The sequence below is a fragment of the Lissotriton helveticus genome, chromosome 8, assembly GCF_964261635.1.
Source record: "Lissotriton helveticus chromosome 8, aLisHel1.1, whole genome shotgun sequence".
Taxonomy (NCBI): domain Eukaryota; kingdom Metazoa; phylum Chordata; class Amphibia; order Caudata; family Salamandridae; genus Lissotriton; species Lissotriton helveticus.
This window is the reverse complement of record NC_136069.1, coordinates 1,143,811,079-1,143,835,965: the sequence shown is the minus strand read 5'-3', so window position 1 is coordinate 1,143,835,965 and position 24,887 is coordinate 1,143,811,079.

Genomic DNA, 24,887 nt, shown 5'->3' with positions numbered 1-24,887 from the left:
ACAGTAATGTATCAAGCTCAAGAAGATATTATGGAGTTAGGAAACTTGGAAGAACAACTAAATATTGAACAGAAATAAATATATCAGCAAGTGAGACAACATATTGACCATGGATTTCTTCATGAAAAGAAAGAATGCACATGCTCATCATTTCAACCTATCCGAATGTATGTCAGTGGTCAAGCTAGAACAGGAAAAAAAAAATTTATTAAAGTTTTGACCAGTTATCTACAGAAAACAACTGATTCACATTTGTATTGTGTTGTAACTGTTCCAACAGGGTTGGCAGCATAAAACATTAAAGGAATCACATTACATGGTTTACTAATGCTACCTGTAGAGCATGAAAACAAATTGGAATATCATAAGCTATATGGAGAAGTTTGTTATGTAGTTTCAAGAGTGCTGAAGAAAAGGAAACTTCTGATTATTGATGAAGTAAGCATGGTATCAAACGTAATGCTTGCTTTTGTGCATTTAAGAATTCAGCGAATTCTTAAAACTAAGCGGCCTATTACGATTGCGGTTTTTCCGCATCCTCCGGGCCGGCGGAAGCTACCGCCGGCCCGGAGGATGCGGAAAAACCGCAGCGGACCCACCAAAGACCCACCGCCACATTAGGATGGCTGGTGGGTCCTGGTTTCCGACCGCAGCTTTTCCGCCGCGGTCGGCTTACAACCGCGGCGGAAAAGCTCTAATATGGTGGCGGTGTCTCTCAGACACCGCCAGCCATATTAGGATGGGTTTAAAAAATGCTTTTCCGCGGCGGGTTTTCCGCCGTGGAAAAGCATGTGGAACTTCACTGCGGGGGCCCGTTGCGGGCCCCCTGGGTGAAGTGGGGGTGGGGGTGCACATGGGGGGTACCTATGGTACCCCCCTGCGTTTGTATGCAGCAATCGGCAGGCACGGCAAGGTGCCTGCCGCTTTCTGCATACAAATGCAATGTATGCATTTTTACCATTGCGGCGGGTGCAGCTTGAAGCCGCACCCGCCGCAATGGTAAAAATAGAGGATGTGACCGCCAGGGTGGCGGTCACATCCTAATTGGACAGGAGGGAACTCCGCAGGCCATGCGGCGGTTCCCTCCTCCTCTATGGTGGCGGACGGACTCAAGTCCGTCCGTGATCATAATGGGTCCCTAAGTGTGATTTCTTATTTGGTGGAAAATATGTCATAGTTTTTGGAGATCGACTGCAACTTACTCTCGTAAAAGGACAACCGGTATTTAAAACACTAGTGCATGAAGACACGAGAAAGTATTTGGGAAGTGTTGGAAACGTTAATATTTGGTCATATTTTGAATACTAAGAACTCATTACAAATATGCGACAGGCAAATGATGTTGATTATGGAACTATTCTTCAAGATGTAAGAATTGGAGTACTGACAGAACATATCAAACAAGCTTTGAAAAGTCAACTGTTTACAAATTTGTTACCAAATGAAAATATAGTTCCTGAAAAGATATATATGAAAATTGCAGAAAGTAAATCTATAATCTGCTTAATGCCAACATTGCGCGCGTGTTCTACATTCAATGATCAACTTTTAAAGCTAGTAAATGAAGAAATAATAAAAATGGAAGCCATTGATAAAATAGAGCATGAAGGATTTATTTTTTATTTTTTTTTTGGATTCTTTAGAAAAATCGATATCTAAAACTGCTGGTTTCGAAAAGAATCTATATGTATGTATAAACTGTCGGTTCATTTTAAGGCGTAATTTGGATGTAGAAAAAGGTTTAGTAAATGGAGCAATGGGTAAAAAGGTTGATTTTGTTAATTATCAAAATAGAGATGGAATTGAATTTTTAAAAATCAAATTTAATCAAATTATAGAAGTAAAAGAAATTGGTGGTTGTTCAGTTCGCTTTTTGCTTGCTAAAGATTTATATGTCCGTAGAAAACAGTTTTGAACTTTCTCTGGCATATGCAGTGACTATTCATAAATCTCAAGGATTGAGTGCAGACAGTGCTTTGGTGAAAATTGGAAGTACCGTGTTTAAAGAGGGTATGGCATATGTTGCTTTGTCCTGAGTCAGAAATGTATCTGGATTGTTTTTGATTGATTTTGAAGAGAGAAAGATTATTGCAGATGCGAACTGTGTAAAAGAGTATAATAGGTTAAAAAGAGCATTTGCTCCTAATTTAGGTGAATATTCTGTGTTTGGAAAGCGTGTAGTAGGTTGAAAAAGAAGATATGAGAATATCTGTAGTGAAGATATAGAGAAGGAAAAAAATCAAGATAATGTTGCGATTCCAAGCAAAAAGAAAAAGGACACTATTGAAGAGATTGTTGGTTATCAGTTTGAAAATAGTTCAGGTATCAACTGCTATGCTAATGTAGTGGTCAATGTTGTTTTTTTTCTTGAAAGTTTGCAACAGCAAATTATGGATAATCGTGAAATGTGTTCCTTGTTGCATTGTGTTTATGAAAAATTGAGAACTGATAAAAGTGAAATACAAAGCGTTTCTGATATTCGTAATCTTTTGGATATATGTTCTGGTTCTACACAATTTACGCAGAATATCCAACATGATGCTCAGGAATTACTAATGTAAATTCTTGCCGTATTGGAAAATGAAGGAATAGAAATTAAAAATCTTTTTGGCCTTTGTTATAAATGGGAACATCAATGTAAACATTGTATGTTTACATGTAGCACTAACATAGATACTGAAAGATTTTGTATATTTGACTTTACCAGACTGTAAAACAGTATCTTTCAACAAACTAGTTAAAGTAGAAAATAAACACATGGAGTGTAGCCCATGCAAATCAGAAATGTTATCAACATTATATATACGAAGATATGGACAATATATAATTTTACTGATACAACGTTGTACAGCTGATGGAAGAAAATTGGAAACTTTAATTAAACATTTTGTAACAAGTCAAGTATCAATATCAGGAAGAACTTTTGTAGCAGTAGCAATTATTTTCCATTATGGTCCTTCCACAATATCTGGACATTACACTGTCTATTTTAAATGCAGTAACTGATGGACATATTGTAATGATACTCAATTGGTTTTTAAACAACGTTTGCCTTGCAAATTACCAAATTTGTATCTGATATTTTTAAAAACAAAGTTTTAACAACATAATTCAGCTTATGAGGAATTTGTTAAAACGTATTAATACAATTGCGATTGGACAATTTCAGTATAAAGGATTTCAGGAATACCATTTGGCCAAGAGGAAAGGTATTAATTTAAATGAAGGACTTTTTCTTGGATATGCTTACAGCATATATTTTTAAAGAACATCATTTAAAGTATATGAAAATGATAAAGAATTGTGCATTTAATTATTAATTCAGTTCTTTGAAATTGAAGAAAGAACATTTTCTCAGAAGAAAGCATTTGATTTTTATGAGATTTGTATTATATGGTATGTTACTGAGGATGTTGTTTTTATGGAATGTTGAGAAATAGTTGAGTATATTATAAATAACTTTTTACATATATTTGTTTTTTTTTAAATAATCGTATTGATTGGTTTTTTTTTGCCCGCTGTTATGTGATGAGTAACATTGAAATCAATGTTTGTAGTGAAATTCAATATATTCTGAGAACAGACAAAAGGCAAATAAAATATTTTATATAATGTTCAAATTATGTTGTGTTATAAAAAATAATATTATATATTATAACTGAATTTTTTCTTTTGTTTTACAGATCCTAATTCTTAAGTATGACATTTTCCAAAATTTAAATTATAAAAAATATCTGAAAATAAGTTAAGCATTTTTTTAAATTGACTACTCTCCATGTAAGAGTAACTAAGTATTAAAACTCACAATGGGGTGTTTTTTCACACTGGTAAAGAAAGTGGGGAAGGATTCCATGTGACCTGAAAAGAAAAATCTGATTGGTTCATAACATTTTCCATTGTATCTATTGAAGAACTTCAAGCATTTCAATCGTTGTAGTTTAAGCATCTTTGGAGAGACATCTCTGTGCTTACCTCCTGTCACTCTCATGCAATTTTTTTATCAATTAACTAGCAATATGTTCTTATTGTAACAGTCTACCAATACCGAAGCACTTATGGGATAGATTTAAAAGCATCCTGTACCAACAATATGTCACTTTTTGTAACAAAGTGATGGCACCAGACACTCCTTCATATGTACAAGGTGAAGAAAAGGCACTCTGTGTAGCTTTTCTTCTCCATGTAAATATGACCTCCTCATACACACCCCTTTGCGTTGAAGGTGCATTCTATAGGTGTTGCTGTGGGTGTTTGCACACAACACTCATAGATCAAGACACATCTCCAGATTGATCAGAAATCATCAATTTGGACATGTGTGTGAATGCTGCACCATCCTCCAGTTGGTGTAGGAAGGCACAACAAGGAGAATTGTTTTCATTTCTCCTTATTTTTTCTCTTTCATTGTATGCTGCATTGCACAGCATACATTGAAGGAGAAAAATGCCTTCACTGATTATTTTTGTGCAGGAAGGTGTGTCTTCCTGCACGAAAAAAACTCTGCACGACACGATATCCTTGCACCATGGTGCAAGGGTGCCTGTGTCACCGCATGGCTGCAGTTTAAGCAGCAGTGCAGAGGGAAGCATAGACTTGCAGAATATTTTTGTACATATGTTGCATCTCTGTGCTTCGGAAGTACCACAGCACGTTGCAGCTAAAGAGTTTACAGTATCATGCTGCAGCCAGCACTTCCTTATAGTTCTGTACTTATACATTCACCATACACTACTAATGCCTTTCAGTCAATTTTGCACTACGCATACATTCAACTAAACTTTCACACACTATCATACAAATATAGCTCTTTTTTTAGCCACCGCCGGCCCAGCAGGGGCAATCTGTCCGCCATCCTCACAGAAAAGACCCCCCGCCACATTAGGATGGCTGGGAGGTCCGCAGCCGACGGCAAGACCGTCCACCGCTTTTCCGCCGGTCGCCTTCGCGACTGGTGGAAAAAGTGCTTACATATGGTGGCGGTGTCTGCGAGACGCCGCCAACCATATTACGATGCTGGCGGTCATAAGCCTTTCCACGGCGGCATTGCCGCTGTGGAAAGGCATACAGTGTTTGCTTTGGGGGCCCGTTGCGGGCCCCCAGGGTGAATGGGGGGTGGGGGGAGCACATGGGGGTACCTATGGTACCCCCCTGCGTTTTAAAGTACAACATGGCAGGCACCGTGCCATCCTAATCGACCCCTTAGTTTTGGAAAAAACTTTTTATTTTTATTTTTTTGTTTTATATTTTTTTTGCACTTTTTTGAACAATTTAGTTATTATTTTGTTGTTTTTTTTAAAGAAAAAAGAGAACGGGACGAAACAAACAGTCAACTTCAGGAATTAAGAGGCATTCCCAGAAAAAAAGTCTAACAGCGATGATTTCTTTGTGCTGTGCAGACTAGATCCACAGACTGCTCTCCGTAGCAAAGAGGTTGGTTGCACTTGATGCAGTGGATCTTTAGTTAACCAAATTCTGGACGTTTGTCCGGACGTGCTGGCGATGAAGAAGTACCAGAAGTACTAGCCACTGCAGCTGGAGAGTTATCTTGCAATCTTCTGCACTCCTCCCGAGCATGATTGACAGGGTGCAGAGGCTTGAGGTGCTTATACATACTAGCTGTACCACAGGAATGTTTCTTATTGGGATTGCCTCTCGAAAGACCCCGTTCACAAATTTTGCAGGTGGTTTTGTGGCCTTCATCTTTTTTAGGCCTTCTGGGATTGTAAAAAATGTCCACACCACCGATGTAGGTCTCTGAGGGCGTGCAGGTTCAGGAACAAATTCTTTCTCCAAAGAATACTCAGAATCCTGTGCTGGCTGCTATCCTGAAGCCATTGTGTGCAGAATTTAGTAAATAGCACAAAGGAAATGAGCCAAAAAAAGTTCCTCTCATGTGAGAGATGTGCCTCCAAAGAAGGTCTAGGAAGAAGGGTTGAAATGGGTGGGGTCCTTCAATAGTTACAATAGGAAATGTTATGAACCAATCAAATCTTTTTTTTCAGGTCACATGGGGTCCGCGAACCGTGCGCACAGGCAGCACGCACCCAACGCGACTTCGCGAAATTGCATTTAAAAGTAATATAAGTTTATTACAAGTAAAAATATATCATTTTTATGAATAGCTTAGATGTCTTGCCCTAATATGTATATTAAAGACATATTTATATATATAATTTTAGACAATACATTTTTTTGCAGGAGTCGCGCACCATCACATTCAACATGTATATGACGTCACGCGGAACTCGTCACTGCGCAAGCGTCACGTACAGTAATGTGCATGTGTCGCAAAAGCGCGGGAGCAAGAGTCGCGTACCGGTCGCATAGCAATCGCACACGAAAATACGCACCAGTTGTACACCCCACGCGAATCCTTCACAACATTTCTAAAATGGCGGCTAGGTTCCACGCAATGATCGAGAAAGGTACGCTTTGGGTGCGGACTCCAAAAAAAATAAGAAAATAATATAAATATTTAAAAATAAAAATATAAAACAAAAAAACAATATTACAGTTTCAATATTTTTCAAAAAAAATGTCCCATTCATATTCAAAATATACAATGTAATTTAAAAAATTAAATATGTAAAAATAAATAGTTTAAAAAATGTAGAAAATCAGTATCAAAAAATAAATATAACTATTATTACATTTAAAAATTGTCATTTAAAAAACCTTTGAAATTCACTGAAAAAAAACATAGTTTTCAGAAATGTTATAATTAGGAATTAGCATTTAAAAAACCTTTGAAATTCACTGAAAAAACCATAGGTTTTAGACATGTTATAGTTAGGAATTAGCATTTAAAAAAACCTTAGAAATTCACTGAAAAAACATAGGTTTCAGGGGTGTTATAGTTAGCTGGACATTTCACTTGTACAAAACCATTGAAATTCCTATAACTCGCGCGCCCGCAATCCACTGCTGATGATGTCACATATTACATGGTGAGCGACATCACTGATGACATCACTGATGACATCTCAAATGACATCACTGATGACATCATCCATGTGACAATCTGATACACCTTTTGACACAGTAGTATAACCTTTAATAACTTAGTATAAAATACAAAGTACAATTTTTGGAACCATTGACACACCAATACAAGTTTCTAAAAACCCACTCAGTGATTCCTAGATCTACACACACATCCAAACCCTCATCTATAAATTACCTCATACAAGATGTTAAAAATCAATAAAACACTATCAAATGCACTTATACACCTATATCAACATTGACACACCAGCACACTTCCTACTCACTTATACAGTCATCCTACTCACTTATGTAAACTATTGATCACACTTACATTTACTCATCTATACACTTATACAAACACTACTTCATTTATTTATACAGATAGTAACTCGTACTTAGTGGCCCATTAGGATGACGGGAGGACTTTGTCACCTGCCATCCTGTTGTGGGAAGTGACCGTCCGCCATAAGGGCGGGGGTCCCGTGCGTGGAATTAGGATGCGGTGCCTGCCGCAATGCTAAAAATGCATGTTGTGCATTTCAAAGCACAACATGACAGGCACCGCGCGGTGATTGCCATGTTGTATTTTGAAGCGCAGGGAGTACCATAGGTACCCCCTTGTGCACCCACACATCCCTTCACCCTGGGGGCCCGCAATGGGCCCCCAAAGCAAAGGACCGCAGGCATTGTAATATGGTTGGCGGTGTCTCGCAGACACCGCCACCATAGGAAAGCACTTTTTTATATATTACCTACTGGTGGTTGCCAGTAGGTAGTGATAGTTAGGACCATGTTTCCATAGCAAAAGCATTTTTGACTTGCCTATAACTTTGGCGCTGGTTGACGATTCTTCATGAAATAGTCGGAAAAAAAAGTGCACCAGTGATTCTTGTTGCTCAAAGTTTCGGGATTATCCATCATGTGGAGGCCTAGAAAAAGGAGGGGAAAAATGAAGTGTGTTTCCCATGTCAATTAGCATAGGAGCTTTGAACACGACTACTGCCCGAACCGCTGGACCAAATTTGACAGTAAGGTAGATCTTGGTTCACAGATCACGCTTTCAGTTATTCGGTGTAAATCGTTTCAGTAGTTGTTGAAAAATGTAAGGGGAAGCAAATAAGGTTATTTGTGGGCGCGGCTAATTTACAATGTGTTCCGATTTATCGTGAATGGATTCAACAACAGGAATGCCATGATTGGCTAGCCGCAACCTAGGCAGAGAGTTGCGGCTGCCATTTTACCTCATCAGAACAGTCCCCGGGGCTGAAACTAAATGGCAGAAAGTGGCATAAGGGGTCAGCTTGCATGTGCTATAACCCCATGACAGGACTATAGGGGTGTTTGAGGAACCCCTTATGAACATAATATGTCGATTAAAAGTTTTTTTCCCCCACTTGGGATATTCGCGAATTCGCCATGACCATCGGCATGGCGCCCGTGTAATGTCACGATGAATTTGCGAATGTATGTCACGCCGAATTTGAGAATATCAGTGAAAAAACCCAAATATGTTTATACACCCACCCTCAGTTTCACTTAGGCACTCACACATGCAGTTACAGGCCCAATGAGAGACTTACCCAACCACTCACAGACCCACTGAGAAACGTATGCACTCACTAACCCACTCAGAGACTCAAGCACCCACTCACAGTCCCACTTGGAGACTCATGCACCCACTCACAGACCCACTCAGATACTCATGCAGCCACTCAAAGATTCATGCACCCAATCACAGACCGGCTCAGACATTAATGCACCCACTCTCATACCCAATCAGAAAGTCATGCACCCACTCACTCACCCAGTCTAATGCTCATGCACCCACTCACTGACCGACTCAGACACGTATGCACCTACTCTCTCCCCCACTCTGAGGCTCATTCACCCACTCACAAATCAACTTAGACACTCATGCACCCACTCCCTCATCCACTCCGAGGCTTATACACCCACTCAGAGACTCATGCACCCATTCATAGACCCACTCAGACCTTCACACTCCCACTCACAGACCAACTAAGACAGTCATGCACCCACTCACTCTCCCAGTCAAATACTCATGCACCCACTCATAGAGCCACTCAGACATTTATGCACCCACTCTCACCCACTCAGAGGCTCATGTACCCACTCACAGATCCACTCAGACACTCACACACCCACTCACTCACCCACTCAGAGACTCATGCACCCATTCATAGACCCACTCAGACATTCAGGCACCCACTCACAGACCCACTCAGACAGTCATGCACCCACTCACCCTCTCATTCAAATGCTCATGCACCCACACAGAGACCCAGTCAGTCATGCACACACTCACAGGCCCACTCAGATACTCATGCACACACTCACACACCCACTCAGACACTCACTCACAGACACACTTAGACACTCATGTACCCACTCAGCGACATACACTCACCCATACAGCCACTGACACACCCACTCACACACCCATACAGGCACTCAGACACCCACTCACACACAGATACACACAGTCACATAGCCACTCACATAATATATGTTAGAAATAATATAACTCATTAGTAGTACAGAAAGTATACGATTTGTTTTATTTTTTTATTATGTTTATTGAGTTTTCAAAACATGAACAACCAAAAGGTTAATCGGTATTGGTACACAATTACAAAGCCCAATTGTTTACAACAACACATTCAATAAGCATCCATATGTGGTGGTTCTATTACGTTCAGTGTTTTGGCAGTAAAAACATATCTGTAACTAGTACGTGATATACATTAATCATTGGGCATACTGAGCAAATAGGAAGCAAGTGGGTTCCATATATCACGTGCTTTAGAAGCACTTGGTAGTTCTTCTGCATAGCAGGTAAGTTGATCTCGGCAGTACACCATGTCCTGTATCCAATTATTGTGTTTCGGTGAGGGCCTTCTGCCCCAATGAAGGGAAATTCTCTGTTTTGCCAACAATAATGCTATAGCCACTAATTTTCGATTAACAGTTTGTATGCTTTTTATGTTTCCCAATAAACACATTTGCGGAGTACACTCTATTACCTCCTCCACCATTTTAGACAGAGTGTGAGTGATTTGCACCCAAAAGTCTTAGACCTTGGGACAGTCCCATGCTAAATGTTTAAAGTCTGCATTTTCGCTCAACATCTCACACAGCATGCAGTTTCCACCAATCCATACTAATGAAGCTGCACAGGTGTGTAATACATTTGGTGTAGATATTTAAAATGAATTATTCTAAGATTCCTGTTTGCAGTTACTTTTCCTGTCAACCTGCAGCATGTCCTCCAGTCTTCTACAGTCAGCGGTGTCGAGAGAACAGCATTCCATTTATCTAGTGGTCCCTCTCCTGAGACATCCATGTCTATTTGTGAAGCGTTGTATAAGCGTGTGATAAGTTTTGATATTGTTTGTGTCATATAAATTAACTGTAGTGCCCCTAAGGTCTGTGGTTCCTCTGGAAATTGCGGGTAAAATTTGTGCAAAGCTGCACATGGCCTGCTATATATGAACAGCATCATTGTAGATCCCTTCCCTTTTGCTATCAGAGCTGAGACATCTATGAATGTTCCCTCTTTGTATATGTCTCCCATCGTATGTATCCCTGTCTCATGTAAAATACTAAGCGAGACAGTCTTCCTCGTTATTGAGATTTCGGTATGATGCAACAGTGGTATGGCCAGTGTAAATGTAAATTGATACTTGTATAGCGCACTACTCACCCGCAAGGGTCTCAAGGCGCTTGTAGGAATACCGCTGTGGAACCCATCCTAGCTTTCCCTGTGAGGTGTCCACTCCTGGGCAGCCCCAAGGTGGAGGCCAGGCATCCTTAGCTTTGTGGGGGCTGTTGTGGAGATTAAGCAAGCTATTGCCCAGAGTTGCAGAGTGGGACTCCATGATTGGAATAGGCACCGAGGCGAAAATGATCAGGTCCGTGGAATTTTTGAGCCCAAGACCCACCGAGGCGGGGAATTGAACCCTGGTCCCGGGCTAGACCTCTGCATCAGGGTCTGCCGCTCTAACCATTGAGCCACACTTCTCCTTCTGGAACTTTTCTTGCCCTCCTACCAAGTCCTCTCTACGCATAGACCGTACACTGCACTGTATCTATTTCCCATTTTTCAAAATAGTAGTACTATTCACAATCATAGCTTTGAGCGGTAGCGGATGCACTGCGCCAGCCTCCACAGCTACATGCGGGATAAAATCAGGAGCCTGTTGCCAGTAATAGGTGAAGTGCCCCCTATAACATAAATAATATAACTGTAAGTCTGGGGCTGTAAACCCACCCATGTCATACGAGAGTGTTAATAGTTCCCATTTCATTGTCAGTTTTTTTTCCTCCGCAAGCCAGTGTAATTAGAAGTGTAAAAAGCATAGTAAACTAATGTTTTGTAAGGTGAAAGTGAATATTCAAGAATAAATATAAAAATTTCGCGAGCACAACCATCTTAATCAGCGCTATTCTACCTGCCAGCGACAGTGGTAGCTTTATCCATCTAGTCACTTGTTCGTCTAGTCTTGTTATTGCCCTCCCATAATTGGTTTGTATAACCACCTGTGAATCTTTGTGAATCCATATTCCCAGGTATTTTACCGGGTCTGTATTCCATTCCAGCGAGTATCCAAGTTCCATTCATGGTGTGCCTGTAGTTAATGGAATAATGATCAACTTAGACCAGTTAATACCTAGTTCGGAATACCATTCAAATTGTACATACCCCCGTATGAGTTGCTATAAATGTACCTCAGGCTCTCTAACATTTAAGACCATATCATCTGCATACATGGACACTGCAAGCAGTCGCTGATGAAAGCGTAATGCTGCCTTTGCATATCTCTGTCTTAGGATACATACAAGCAGCTCCAGCACCACTGCAAATAAAAATAGTGATTGGGGGCACCCTTGCCTTGTGCCACGTTGTATCACAAATGCATCAGAAGTTTGCCCATTTATGGTCATGTGTACTACAGGGTCAGTATATAAAAGTTTGATCCAATTTGTGTAAATTAATGCCACCCCCATGCGATATAGCACTGCACACATATATTTCCATGAGATAGAATCAAAAGCCTTAGCGGCATCCAGCAGGACCACCACTGCAGGCAACATTGGTTCTAAGATATGTAGCACACAAAATATCGTACGTAGGTTGTGAGATGTAGATCGAGCTGGCACAAAACCTGATTGGTCAGGAAGCACCATTACGGGTAGCAACAAACGTAGTCTAGTGGCTACCACTTTTAACAAGATTTTCACATCAGTATTAATTAGTGATAAGGGTCTGTAGGACTCAGAGTTCTCGGGCAATTTATCGGGCATTAATAATGCAATTATCAGTGCCTCACAAAGCGTGGCAGGAAGACGCTTTTCCTCATTGCTTCTATATACATCTAATAGAGATAGGGGGCTAGTAAGTCAATATACTCCTTATAGAACTCGGCTGGCAAGCCATCACTCCATGTAGCTTTTCCATTAGGCAATGTAGTGAAGGCCTCTTTAATCTCCTCTAACGTTATTCGGTGGGTGCACTAAAAAATCTTGCTGCCCGCGCCAAAGCCATACTAGCTCTATATCTTCTAGGTATTATGCAATATCTTCTTCCGCTGATCCCCTGCATGCGTACATATTTTGATAGTGCTGCACAAATGTGTTGAGTATTCCTGGTGTGTCGTAATGTATAGTGTTATCCCCTGAGACTGCTTCCACTACGTGTGTTTTTGCCCGTCGCTCTGCTATTTTACTGGCTAGTGCTTTTCCAGGCCTACCCCCTTCTCCATATTATCTGGCTTTACACCTTCTTGGCATGTGTCATACTTCTTGGTCCGCTGTCTCATTATACTCAGTAGCTTTTACCCTAATTTCTGGCAATTCAGACTCTTCAGCCGTTATTTTATACTCCCTGGGAGGTGCCCTAATTCCAATTTGAGTTGTCTCATCCTCCCTCGTAATGATTTGAGAACCCCTGCTTGCAGTCCTACACAGTCCCGTCACCTTAAATGCTTCCCATATTGTTTCCATACTCTGCATGGAACCTATATTGTGTGCAAAGTACTCCATGATTGCTTCTCTTACCCCTTCACAGAATACTTGGTACAGCAGCGAGGATGACTTTAAACGCCATTGAGACTGGGAGGGGGTGTGATCTGATAGTGTTTTTGGTAAATGTTGGACTTCAGTAGTCCATGTATTCACATAATTTGTGAGCAGCCAGAAGTCTAGGCGCTACCACGACTGATGTACATAGGAGTGGCAAGTACCCTCTTTCACCCTAGGGTTTCTCATCCTCTAGACATCTAGCATGCCTAGATCCCTAATACCATCTTTAACAGACATTGCTGCCCTTTTGGGTGTGAATTCTGCCGCATTCATACAATCCTCTCTGGGTACCAGCACAACATTAAAATCCCCTCCACAAATAATTGCTGATGGGGGCAGCTTGTGTATCTTAGCCCATAGTGTCTCATAAAAACCAGGTTCATATGTATTGGACCCATAAACATTTACAATAGTCATCAGTGCACCGCTTAACTTACCCTGCGCTAGTATATACCGCCCTTGTTCATCTTCCTCAAAATGCGTAACCTCAAAAGGTACATTCTTTTTTTATTAATATCATCACACCTCTCGCATAGAAGGAACAGGAAGATGCCAATCGCACTCCAGCCTATCTAGTTGCCACTTCTTTTGCTGTATGTTTGGTGAGGTGAGTTTCTTGCAATAGAGCCACCTCAATATTATGTCGGTCTAAATAAGCAAAACCTGCAGTGTTTTCTTAGGATTGTTGAGGCCTCTAACATTCCATGTCACCCAGGATATCATATTACCAATATTATCTGCCATTTCTCCCATTATCTATTGCACCATTTTGTATATCTGTATCACTTGATAGTGTATGTGTTTTCATCAACAACTGTACCATGCCCATCATGCTTTTACACATATATAGTTTCCTCACCATCCCACCCACCCACTTCAGAATTTAATCATGCTAAGGATCCCGGTTTTAAACAAAACAACATACTCATGCAACCGCATGTCTTTTATCAAAGGATACCACCTTAATCTGGTGCTAAAATGTAATCTTAGTCCAGTGCCGGGATTACCCTCTTGGGGGACGCCAATAGCCTTCATACCCCCCACGTTGTTACAGAGGGGAGTAAGTATATTTGCCCCTCCACCCAGCTAATCCATAATGTGTCTGAGCACTATCAAACATAGAGTCTCCAAAGTCATAAAGGCGGTACAAAACATACATATAAAAGTCACAAAAATTTTGCTATATGTTCACTGTTCATTTTCATAGGCAATCGTTCGTATCACCATTGTTACACCAATATTACTATATGAATGTCATATAAACTGCTTTTTTTTGTCAGTAATTTCCATATTTTCACATGTTACCTTTTTAGGTTTTGTTACCAGTTTTTCGGCCCTGTTCATTGCATCTGCTCAGTCCTCATTGTCTGTGTCTTCTGCTGTTCTTGACATCTCTGGTCGCTCCAGTTGTCACACGATCCGCATTGCCTCCTTTGGTGACACAAAAATCTTGGCTCTGCCCTTGTGTTGAATCCGTAGCCGTGCTGGATATAGCATTACATATTCACGATAATTTAGTAATATGGCGATAATGGGGCACAGTGGAGCAGCTGGCCCCGGCTTGGGCGCCAAGGATCTGTGTGCACGCTCCACAACCAGCATTAATGAAAAATTGTCCTCACCTATCATTTCTTGCAGCATGGCCTCGACATATAGCTCCATTTTGCCTGTGTTAGTAGATTCAATCATACCTGTAATACGTAAATTATTACGCCGGGATCTAGCTTCAAGGTCCTCATTCTTGTATTACCGTCAACAGTTTCTTCATTTGTGTGCAAGACACGCTGACAACTTTCACCTGGTCTTCTGTGGTAGAGATGCGCTTTTCCGCTTTAGTTATTCGTGAGCTATGTTTTCAAGTTTGCTGCCATATTGTCCATTCAAAGATTGTGGGTGTCTATTTTACTATCAATCAATTGCAAACTGTGTTGCATGGCAAGCAGCATGCTTTCTAATTTACTACTGGCCCCAATCTCCAGCTCTGTCTCAGTATCCAATGTGACTTGTGTTTGTGATCGGTTTGGATTCGAATGGAAGCCTGGATTGTTGCTTATCCGTTTTTCCCATGTTTGCTTGATTGTTACGTGGTCAGGCTTGCAGTTTTAAGCTTCAAGGCTGTGTGTCTAGTTATGTATGGCACCCGATTCACTCTGTACCTCAGCTGCTATAGTCTTATATAATATATGCGCTGCTGCAGTACCACGTGCCGTCGTTACTCAGCGCGGGGCAAGTTAGGGATTCTCTGTATTCTATACAACTGCCCATCCAAAAATGTCCCTTTTATATTGCTGGTGTTTTGCAGTCACCCCCTTTCACGGTACAGTTAGAGGCTCAGCACACCCTCTTCTTGAGCAGTTCTGTAGGCCCAGTTAGTAGATTGCGTCTTTCTAATGATGTGCAACTGTGTATATGTGCTGGTACCCAACAGCAGTCTTAATGGAACCATTTCATACTTCTGAGTCCTTTACATCTGCAGGTATTGTCCCGCTCACTTCGAATCTGCTGCCCTGCATTTCCACATTGCGGGCACCCTGAACAGCCTTGCTTATTCTACACCTCATACCCTCCGGCTTGATACCACAATTTGCTGCAATATCTCCACCACAAGTTAGGTCGCGTCACCCTGTGGCTCCAACTTCAGCGTCGTTTAAGGCGGTCTCCCGCTGCACATCTCGTTCCTATTGTTATCTCAGCAACCAATTTAAATGTAACATGGGCTGCGGTATGCAGGTACTGGCTTGTGTACTTTACTGAACTTATAAAGTGCTACCCAGAAGCCCTTTCAGCATTGTAGTTGCTTCTGCAATGCTACGATACAGCATTCGCTACCCATGTGGTGTGCTCTTCCTCTCTCCACGCCGTAGCACCGACAGCACCACCGCAAGAGCAAACGCAGTTACTTCAGGGCAGTAGGCCGCAACTGTGTCATAGGCGTATTCCTTTAATCCTGTGCCATAACAGTTCTGCATGCCTTTCTGGAGGGTAGTGATCACCGCTGTACAACCAAGTGTCCCCTGGGCACTGCAAGCCAAGAGAGCTGTCAACACAATTATTTATTTTATTTATTTATTTTTGCAATTTGTACAGCGTGCAACTACCCGGAGGTGTCTCGGCGCTTTAAAGATCAAAAACTACATGAACAATGGCATCTATTGTGCAAACAGCCACGTCTTAAGCTGTTTCCTGAAGCTGAGTAGCGTGGGGCAAGTCTTAATGCCCAAGGGGAGAGAGTTCCACAGTCTGGCTGTGGCCACTACGAAGCGTCTGTCACCCCAGTTGACCTTTTTTGTGGGCGGGATGTTCAGGAGGTGGGCTGATGATGAGCGGAGAGTTCTTGGTACCTCTAAAGGTCTGAAAGCTAATTTGAGAAACTGAGGGCCAGTATTGTTAATGGCCTTATATGCTATGCATAGTGCCTTGTCCGGTCAGTCCGGTCGCTCCTCCTGCCGCGTGGGACACCCCGAGTGTGACCGTTCTCCTCCCGCTGCCGCTGCCAAGAGTAGTTTTGTGCCCCTGTTAGGTCTGGCCCCCTGCCCCTGACTTTCCCTCTGTGCCTGCTTCGTTTTTCACATTGTATTCTGTATTGTTTCATTGCCGTTTTTCTCGTCCCTCCTCGTGTTGGTTTTTGTTGCCCCTTGTCGCTCCAGTTCTCCCCTGCACCTTGGTGCCGCTGCCCCACCCCGCTTCCTGCCGCTGCTCCCCCGCGGCCCCACCCCCGCTCCCTCTAGCATCACTGCATCGTTCCCCCACACTCGCCACCCCGCTCCCGCCTCCCAGCTGCTCCTCCCTCCCACAAGAGTACTTTAGGCGAGGCTCACAGGCAAGGAGCTGTGACCTGACCTGACCTGGTCAGTCCGGTCGCTCCTCCTGCCGCGTGGCCCACCCCGAGTGTGGCCGTTCTCCTCCCGCTGCCGCCGCCGCTGCCAAGAGTAGTTTTGTGCCCCTGTTACGTCTGGCCCCCTGCCCCTGACTTTCCCTCTGTGCCTGCTTCGTTTTTCACATTGTATTCTGTATTGTTTCATTGCCGTTTTTCGCGTCACTCCTCGTGTTGGTTTTTGTTGCCCCTTGTCGCTCCAGTTCTCCCCTGCACCTCGGTGCCGCTGCCCCACCCCGCTCCCTGCCACTGCTCCCCGCGGCCCCACCCCCGCTCCCTCTAGCATCACCGCATCGTTCCCCCCCACTCGCCACCCCGCTCCCGCCTCCCAGCTGCTCCTCCCTCGCCCGCCCCCCCCACTCTCCACTTATGGCAGAGTGCATGCGTACATGCAGCGTTGACGCGCAGCGAGCGCGCCGATTGTGCGCCGAAGGCGCGCCAAAGGTAAGCCCGTCTGCGCCCGTCCGTGCCAGGACTGTGCCCAGCGCCAGAACCCCTGGCCCCCGAAGAGGCCAGCCCGCCCGCCGGACTTACTACACCGTCACCCTCATCGCACTCAACACCGGCCGAATCCCCGGCTGCCACCGTGCCACCCCAGGACGCACCCACGGACCCTTCACCTGCCAATCCTGCAAGTTCTCCTGCATCCGGACCTGTACCGCACCCGCCAAGCCGACCCCCAGCAGCAACCACCTGAAGTGCATCCTGCTCAACACCCGCTCCGTCCACAGACACGCCGTGGAGCTCTGGAACCTCCTCGACTCCACATCTCCAGACGTCGCCTTCCTCACGGAAACATGGATGAACGCCTCTTCAGCGCCCGACATCGCCATCCCGGACGGATACAAGATCACCCGGAAGGACCGCGTCAACCAGACAGAAGGAGGCATCGCCATCGTCCACAAGAACACCATCCGCATCATGACCAACTCCGACGACACCCTCACAGCCGCCGAACACCTGCACTTCCAGATACACACCGACCCCAAGACCACCCTCAGAGGCACCCTCATCTACAGACCCCCGGGACCGCGCACACAATTCAGCGAAGATTTCGCCGACTTCATCAGCCTGCACGCCCTCACCTCCGCTGACTACATCCTCCTAGGGGACCTCAACTTCCACCTAGAGAACAACAATGACAGCAACACCACCACCCTGCTGGACAACCTCGCCAACCTCGAACTCAAGCAACTGGTGACCACCCCCACCCACTACGCCGGCCACGCGCTTGACCCCGTCTTCTCCTCCAGCAAGGACATCTCCTTCAGCCACGCCACCGGACTCCACTGGACAGACCACAGCTGCGTCCACTTCAGCTTCAGAAGGACCACGCTCCACCACCACCCACAACAGGTTCCCCGCAGAAGCTGGAACAAGATCACCACCGACCAGCTAGCCACATACCTGAGCCAGAACCCTCCCGCCAGCTCAGCGAACCCCAACCAAGCCGCCAACAACCTCACAAGATGGATCACCAACTGCGCAGACGACCTCGCTCCACTGAAGACCCCCCCGTCAGACCCTGCAACAAGAAAGCATCCTTGTTCACCGACGAACTCAAGAGCTCCAAGAAGAACTGCCGTGCCTTCGAGAAAGCCTGGCGCAGAGACCCGACAACAGACAACATGACCACCCTCAAGCAAGCCACCCGAAAACACCACCAGCTGATCCACACCACCAAGAAAACCGCATTTAAGGAACGACTAGACAACAACGCCCATAACACCAAGGAACTCTTCAACATCGTCAAAGAGCTCTCGAACCCTAGCGCCGGAAACAACGACATCACCCCATCACAAGACCTCTGCAACTCGCTCGCCGCGTTCTTCCACAACAAGATCGCAGATATACACAACAGTTTCAGCACACAGCCGACGCACCCCACGACCGCACCAACGCCCCCCACCACCACCCTCCGCGCCTGGACCCCGATCAACACCGAAGACACCATCCGCATGATGAACTCAATCCACTCCGGATCACCAACCGACCCCTGCCCGCATCACGTCTTCAACAAGGCCGACTCCATCATCGCACCCCATCTCCGAGACATCATCAACGCCTCCTTCGACACCGCCACCTTCCCAGAGAGCTGGAAGCACGCCAAACTCAGCGCCCTACTAAAGAAACCTTCAGCGGACCCCACCGAACTCAAAAACTACCGCCCCATCTCGCTTCTTCCTTTTCCTGCCAAAGTCATCGAGAAGACCGTCAACAGACAGCTGGCCGCCTTCCTCGAGACGAATGGATCCCTCGACCACTCGCAGTCCGGTTTCAGAGCCAACCACTGCACCGAGACCGCCCTCATCGCAGCCACCGACGACATCCGAGCCCTGCTCGACAACGGGGAAACAGCGGCCCTCATCCTCCTGGACCTCTCCGCAGCGTTCGACACTGTCTGCCACCGCACCCTAGTGCAGCGCCTCAGCAACGTCGGAATCCAAGAGAAGGCTCTGGAGTGGATCATCTCCTTCCTCGCCGGAAGAACACAGAGAGTCCGCCTCCCCCCGTTCAGATCAGAGGCCACCGAAGTCATCTGCGGCGTACCACAAGGATCATCGCTCAGCCCCACGCTGTTCAACATCTACATGAGCCCCCTCGCGCCCATCGCACGCCAACACAACCTCAACATCATCTCCTACGCCGACGACACCCAGCTGATCCTCTCCCTCACCAACGACCCCGCCACCGCCAGAACCAACCTACATGAAGGGATGAAAGACGTAGCAGAGTGGATGAAGAATAGCCGCCTGAAACTGAACTCAGATAAGCCGGAAGTCCTCATCCTGGGATCATCACCCTCCGCCTGGGACGACTCCTGCTGGCCACCTGCCCTGGGCAGCGCACCCAAACCGACGGACCACGCCCGCAACCTGGGCTTCATCCTGGACTCCTCCCTCTCGATGACCAGACAAGTCAATGCCGTCTTCTCGTCATGCTTCAACATCCTACGCATGCTACGGAAGATCTTCCGGTGGATCCCGACCGAAACCAGGAAGACGGTCACCCAGGCGCTCATCACCAGCCGACTCGACTACGGTAACGCCCTCTATGCCGGAACCACAGCCAAACTTCAGAAAAGGCTCCAGCGCATTCAGAACGCCTCAGCACGACTCATCCTGGACATCCCCAGACACAGCCACATCTCCGGACACCTGAGAGACCTGCACTGGCTCCCAGTCAGCAAGAGAATCACGTTCCGACTCCTCACCCACGCACACAAAGCTCTCCACAACCAAGGACCCAGATACCTCAACAACCGCCTCACCTTCTACACTCCCACACGCCAGCTGCGATCGACCAGCCACGCCCTCGCCGCCGTTCCCCGCATCCGAAGAGCCACAACGGGAGGAAGATCCTTCTCCTACCTAGCTGCCAAGACGTGGAACTCCCTCCCTATCCACCTCCGCCTGACCCAACACCATCTCGCCTTCAGGAAGCAACTCAAGACCTGGCTGTTCGAGCAGTAGCGGACCCCCCCCCCCACCCCTAAGCGCCTTGAGACCCTCCGGGTGAGTAGCGCGCTATACAAATGCTTGATTGATTGATTGATTAAACTTTGTGCGGCTTCTCGCTGGAAGCCAGTGCAGTTTACGAATGAAGGGGGAAATGGAGTTGTGTTTTGGAATGTTGAGCAGAACCCTGGCTGCAGCGTTCTGCACCAACTGGAGCTTATTAAGCACCTTTGCCTGAGCATTGAGGAGGAGGGAGTTGCAATAGTCTGTTCGTGAAAGTACAAGGGAGGTGATCAGGGTCTTTGCAGCTGAGGTGGGAATGTAAGGTAGGATTTTTTAAATTTTCCTCAAGGTGAAAAAGGATGAGGAAACAACCTTGTTTACATGATGATTAAAGAGAAGCCGATCATCGAAGATGACTCCGAGGTTTCTTACTTTAGTGACAGGTTTGGGCGGGGGGCCTAGTTCTCTTGGCCACCACTGAGGGGACCAGCAGGGCTCTAATTTGCCAAAAAGCATAATTTCAGTCTTGTTGGAATTCAATTTGAGACAGTGTGCCGCCATCCAGGAGCTGATGGCCAACATTCCCTCCTGGAAGTTGGCGGCCACCCTGTCTCCGTCCCGGTGTATTGAGAGGACTAACTGAGTGTCATCAGCATAGGTGGTGAGGCTGATGTTGTGTTCCTTTATCACCCTCGCTAAGTCCGATACGTAGATGTTGAAAAGAATCAGACTTAGTGAGGAGCCCTGTGGGACACCGCAGGGAAGGGAAAGGGGAGATGAGTAGAAGGAACCCAGTTTGACAGTTTGAGACCGGTTGTGTAAGAAAGATGCAATCAGGTTCTTGGCTTTGTGTTCCACCCCCATGGCTGCGACACGGTCGATCAAGATGTTGTGATCGACCGTGTCGAAAGCCGCTGACAAGTCCAATAGTATCAGGACTGCCGCTCCTCCTTTGTCTAACGTGTGTCTGATCTCATCCGCTGCTTTGAGGAGCGCTGTTTCGGTTCCCTGTGCTTTCCTAAAGCCAAATTGCATGTCTTCCAATAAATTATGGGTGTCAATGAAGTCTGATAATTGTTGTTTCATGAGGCTTTCGAAAATTTTGGATGGAAAGGGTAGGCATGCAATGGGTCTGTAACTGGCAGGATCAGTGGGGTCAAGGGAGTTTTTTTTTAGAAGAGGCCTGATCATCGCCTTTTTCCACACCGACGGGTAGGTACCTGCTTGGAACATATTGTTGCATATAGTGGCTATTGCAGGTGAGATGGCCTCAGGGATGAGGTTGAGGATGGAAGGGGGGCAGGGGTCTAGTGGTGAGCCTGATTTGATAGTAGTGATAAGGTATGAGGTTTGTTCAAGTGTGACTGGGTGGAAGAAAGAAAAGGACGGAGGATTGGGGGAATGGTTGAGAACAGGGAATTTGACAGTGGGCGTAACTTGAGGAGTAAAAGCAGAGAATATGGAGGTGACCTTGTCAGTGAAGAAGTCCGCCAGCGAGTTGCACAGCTCTTGAGAGGTGTTTTCTGGTGGAGTGGGAGGATTAGTCAGGTGGTTAACTATATGAAAGAGCTTTTTGGTGGAATTTTCTGCTGATTTGATCTGGGTGACGTAGTAACTGCTTTTTTCTATAACTAACTGCTGCTTGTATTTAATGAGAGCGCTTTTGTATATAAGTTTGTCAGTAAGGCTGTAGTGTCTGCGCCAGTGTCTTTCTAGGTTCCTACAGAATTGTCTCTGTAAGCGCAGATTTTCGGAAAACCATGGGGCTGAGGGCGAAGTGCGATTTCGGGAAATGAGTTTTGGTGGTGCGAGGGCGTCCAGGGCGCTATTGAGGTGTAAAAGGTAATTGTTAGAAGCTATGTCTGGATCTGTGTCAATGGTATCTAGTGATGATGCCAGAGTGGCGGATAGGTACGGGATATTAATAGTTTTTCCAGTTCCTGGAAATGACTGGGGACGCGGATTTTGACGGGGGGACTGTGGGATTATTAAGCCTGATAGCAAAAAAGACCGCTGAATGGTCTGTCCAAGTGAGAGGCAGTTGTGAGGAGTAGGAAATGTCTGAATTGTTTGTGAATATCCCATCAAGGGTGTGCCCTGCAATATGTGTGGGTTCCGAGACTAGTTGGTTAAGTCCTGCAGCTGTCATGTCTTCAAGAAGTGATACAGTATCGTTGTCAGTGTCGGCCTCTAGATGAAAATTAAAATCCCCGAGAATGGTAAAATGAGGAGTTCCTGCTACACTTTCTAGGAGGCTGTTAATGCTGGCGAGGAATTTAGTGTGAGGGCCTGGGGGACGGTATACTAGGTTCTCTGTGAGTGACTGATTGCCAGTGAGAGTGATAATAAATGAGAGTGCCTCGCAGCTCATATTGAGAAGGGGGGTGGTATTTGTGCGGAGATGTTCTCTATAAACGATGGCCAGGCCAACTCCTTTTTTTATCGGTCCGTCTAGTCGGTTTACACAGAAACCGGGTGGCAGAGCGGCTGTGAAATCCGGGTCTGCTGCCGCGTCTCCCCATGTTTCCGTTATGAAAAGTAAGTCAAGGGAGTGTGCAGTAATGAGTTCGAGGATGTCAAGTTTGTGTTTTGGGAGGGAGCGAGCGTTTATAAGCGCCGCCTGCAATGGTTTAGGCCGATGTTCTTTGGGGAGGGGACTTGTGCATAATTTACAAGTAAAAGGGCCACAGGTCTGCTCTGAGAGGATGAAGTTAGGTGGGTTGTGCGAGAGGTGCGAGGAAGGTCTATGGGCTAACAGTTGAGTAGAGCTGTATGTCAAGAGTTGAGTGGATTGATCAGGGGAACTTGCCCGTGGCCCGAGCCAGGCGCGGACGGGCGCAGACGGGCATGACTCTGGCGCGACTCCAGCGCGCTGTCGGCGCGCCCGCTGCGCACGTCCGCTGCGCTTGACTGGGTGCATCGTCTTATGTACCGGGGGGGAGGCTGAAAGCTAGAGAGCTAACCTTGCTGGTGGTGGCACACCGGAAGTGGAGGGGGGAACCTTCCGGTTGTGGCGCTCGTTCCCTCCACACAGCCAAACTTTTGGTGGTGGAGTAGTAGAACACGCCTGGGCAGAATAGGTAAGGGGTACACCGATTAATCCAGTGACATAGTGAGCGAAGTTTACTTTGTGCAAATATTTAAAAACAAACAGAGTCAAACAGAGTGGTAAAAATTACAGTGCGCTGCGCTGCTGTCGCTAGGAGCAAGCTGATTAATCTGCTACCGTCGGCGAACAAGAGCGGGACTGCTATTTTAAAAAACCACGCAGCCTGAATTAGTCTCAGGGTCGTGGGTATGAGCACGCTGCTGCGCTCGTTTGTGCAATGTCCAATCTACAGCGTGCTACGCTCGCAGCCCAACACTATTATTTTCCACCGACTCACGCAGTGTGTCGCGCCGCAGCATTCACCAGGCCAGCAACGCGCTTCTTTACATGCACTAGGCCACAACTGCTTCCACTTATCGTCAGAGGCACAAATCCTCTGTATTTGCACTCACAGCGGCTATACAATTTTCCCCGCCGTCACCAAAGAGGCGAACAGCAAAACACACAAGATGATGGACGGAGTGTTGTACAATGGCAAAACATTCACCCCCAGTCAAAGATCTGAGTTTAATCCATCGTTATTCTGCTCACCACGCCACCCCAGTTCAAACATGGCCATATGCAAATCCGTCTTGACCCTGTTCCTCATGGGAACAGTCCAGCCCAAACTGCCAAGTCATGTCTTCCCTAGACCAGAATCAAGCATCCTAGGACCGGTTTCTGGCTATCAGCCGTCATCAGCCAGGATAGCTTGAATCCAATGGCGTAGTGAGCACGGGACCCACGTCTGGCATACCCTTCCCATATAGGGCGAACAGCAAAGCACACAATATGATGGATGGAGTGTTGCACAATGGCAAAACATTCACCCCCAGTCACAGATCTGGGTTTAATCCATCGTTATTTTGCTCATCACGCAACCCCCGTTCAGACATGGCCATGTGCACATCAGTCTTGACCATGTGCCTCATGGGAACAGTCCAGCCCGAACTGCCAAGCCATGTCTTCCCTGGACCGGAATCAAGCATCCTAGGACCTGTTTCTGGCTATAAGTCTTCATCAGCCAGGATAGCTTGACTCCAGTGGCGTAGTGAGCACGGGACCCACGTCTGGGCATACCCTTCTCACATAGGGTGAACAGCAAAACACACAAGACGATGGATGTAGTGTTGCACAATGGCAAAACATTCACCCCCAGTCACAGATCTGGGTTTAATCCATCGTTACTTTGCTCACCACACCACCTCAGTTCAGACATGGCCATATGCAAATCAGTCTTGACCCTGTGCCTCATGGGAACAATCCTATTTTTTTATTTTTATATAGGAAACAGCGGTTCCAGTGGAAAAATAGACTAACAATGTAAGCAATATACATGCACAATGGCTATAGGTTTGTAAGGGACCAAGTAATG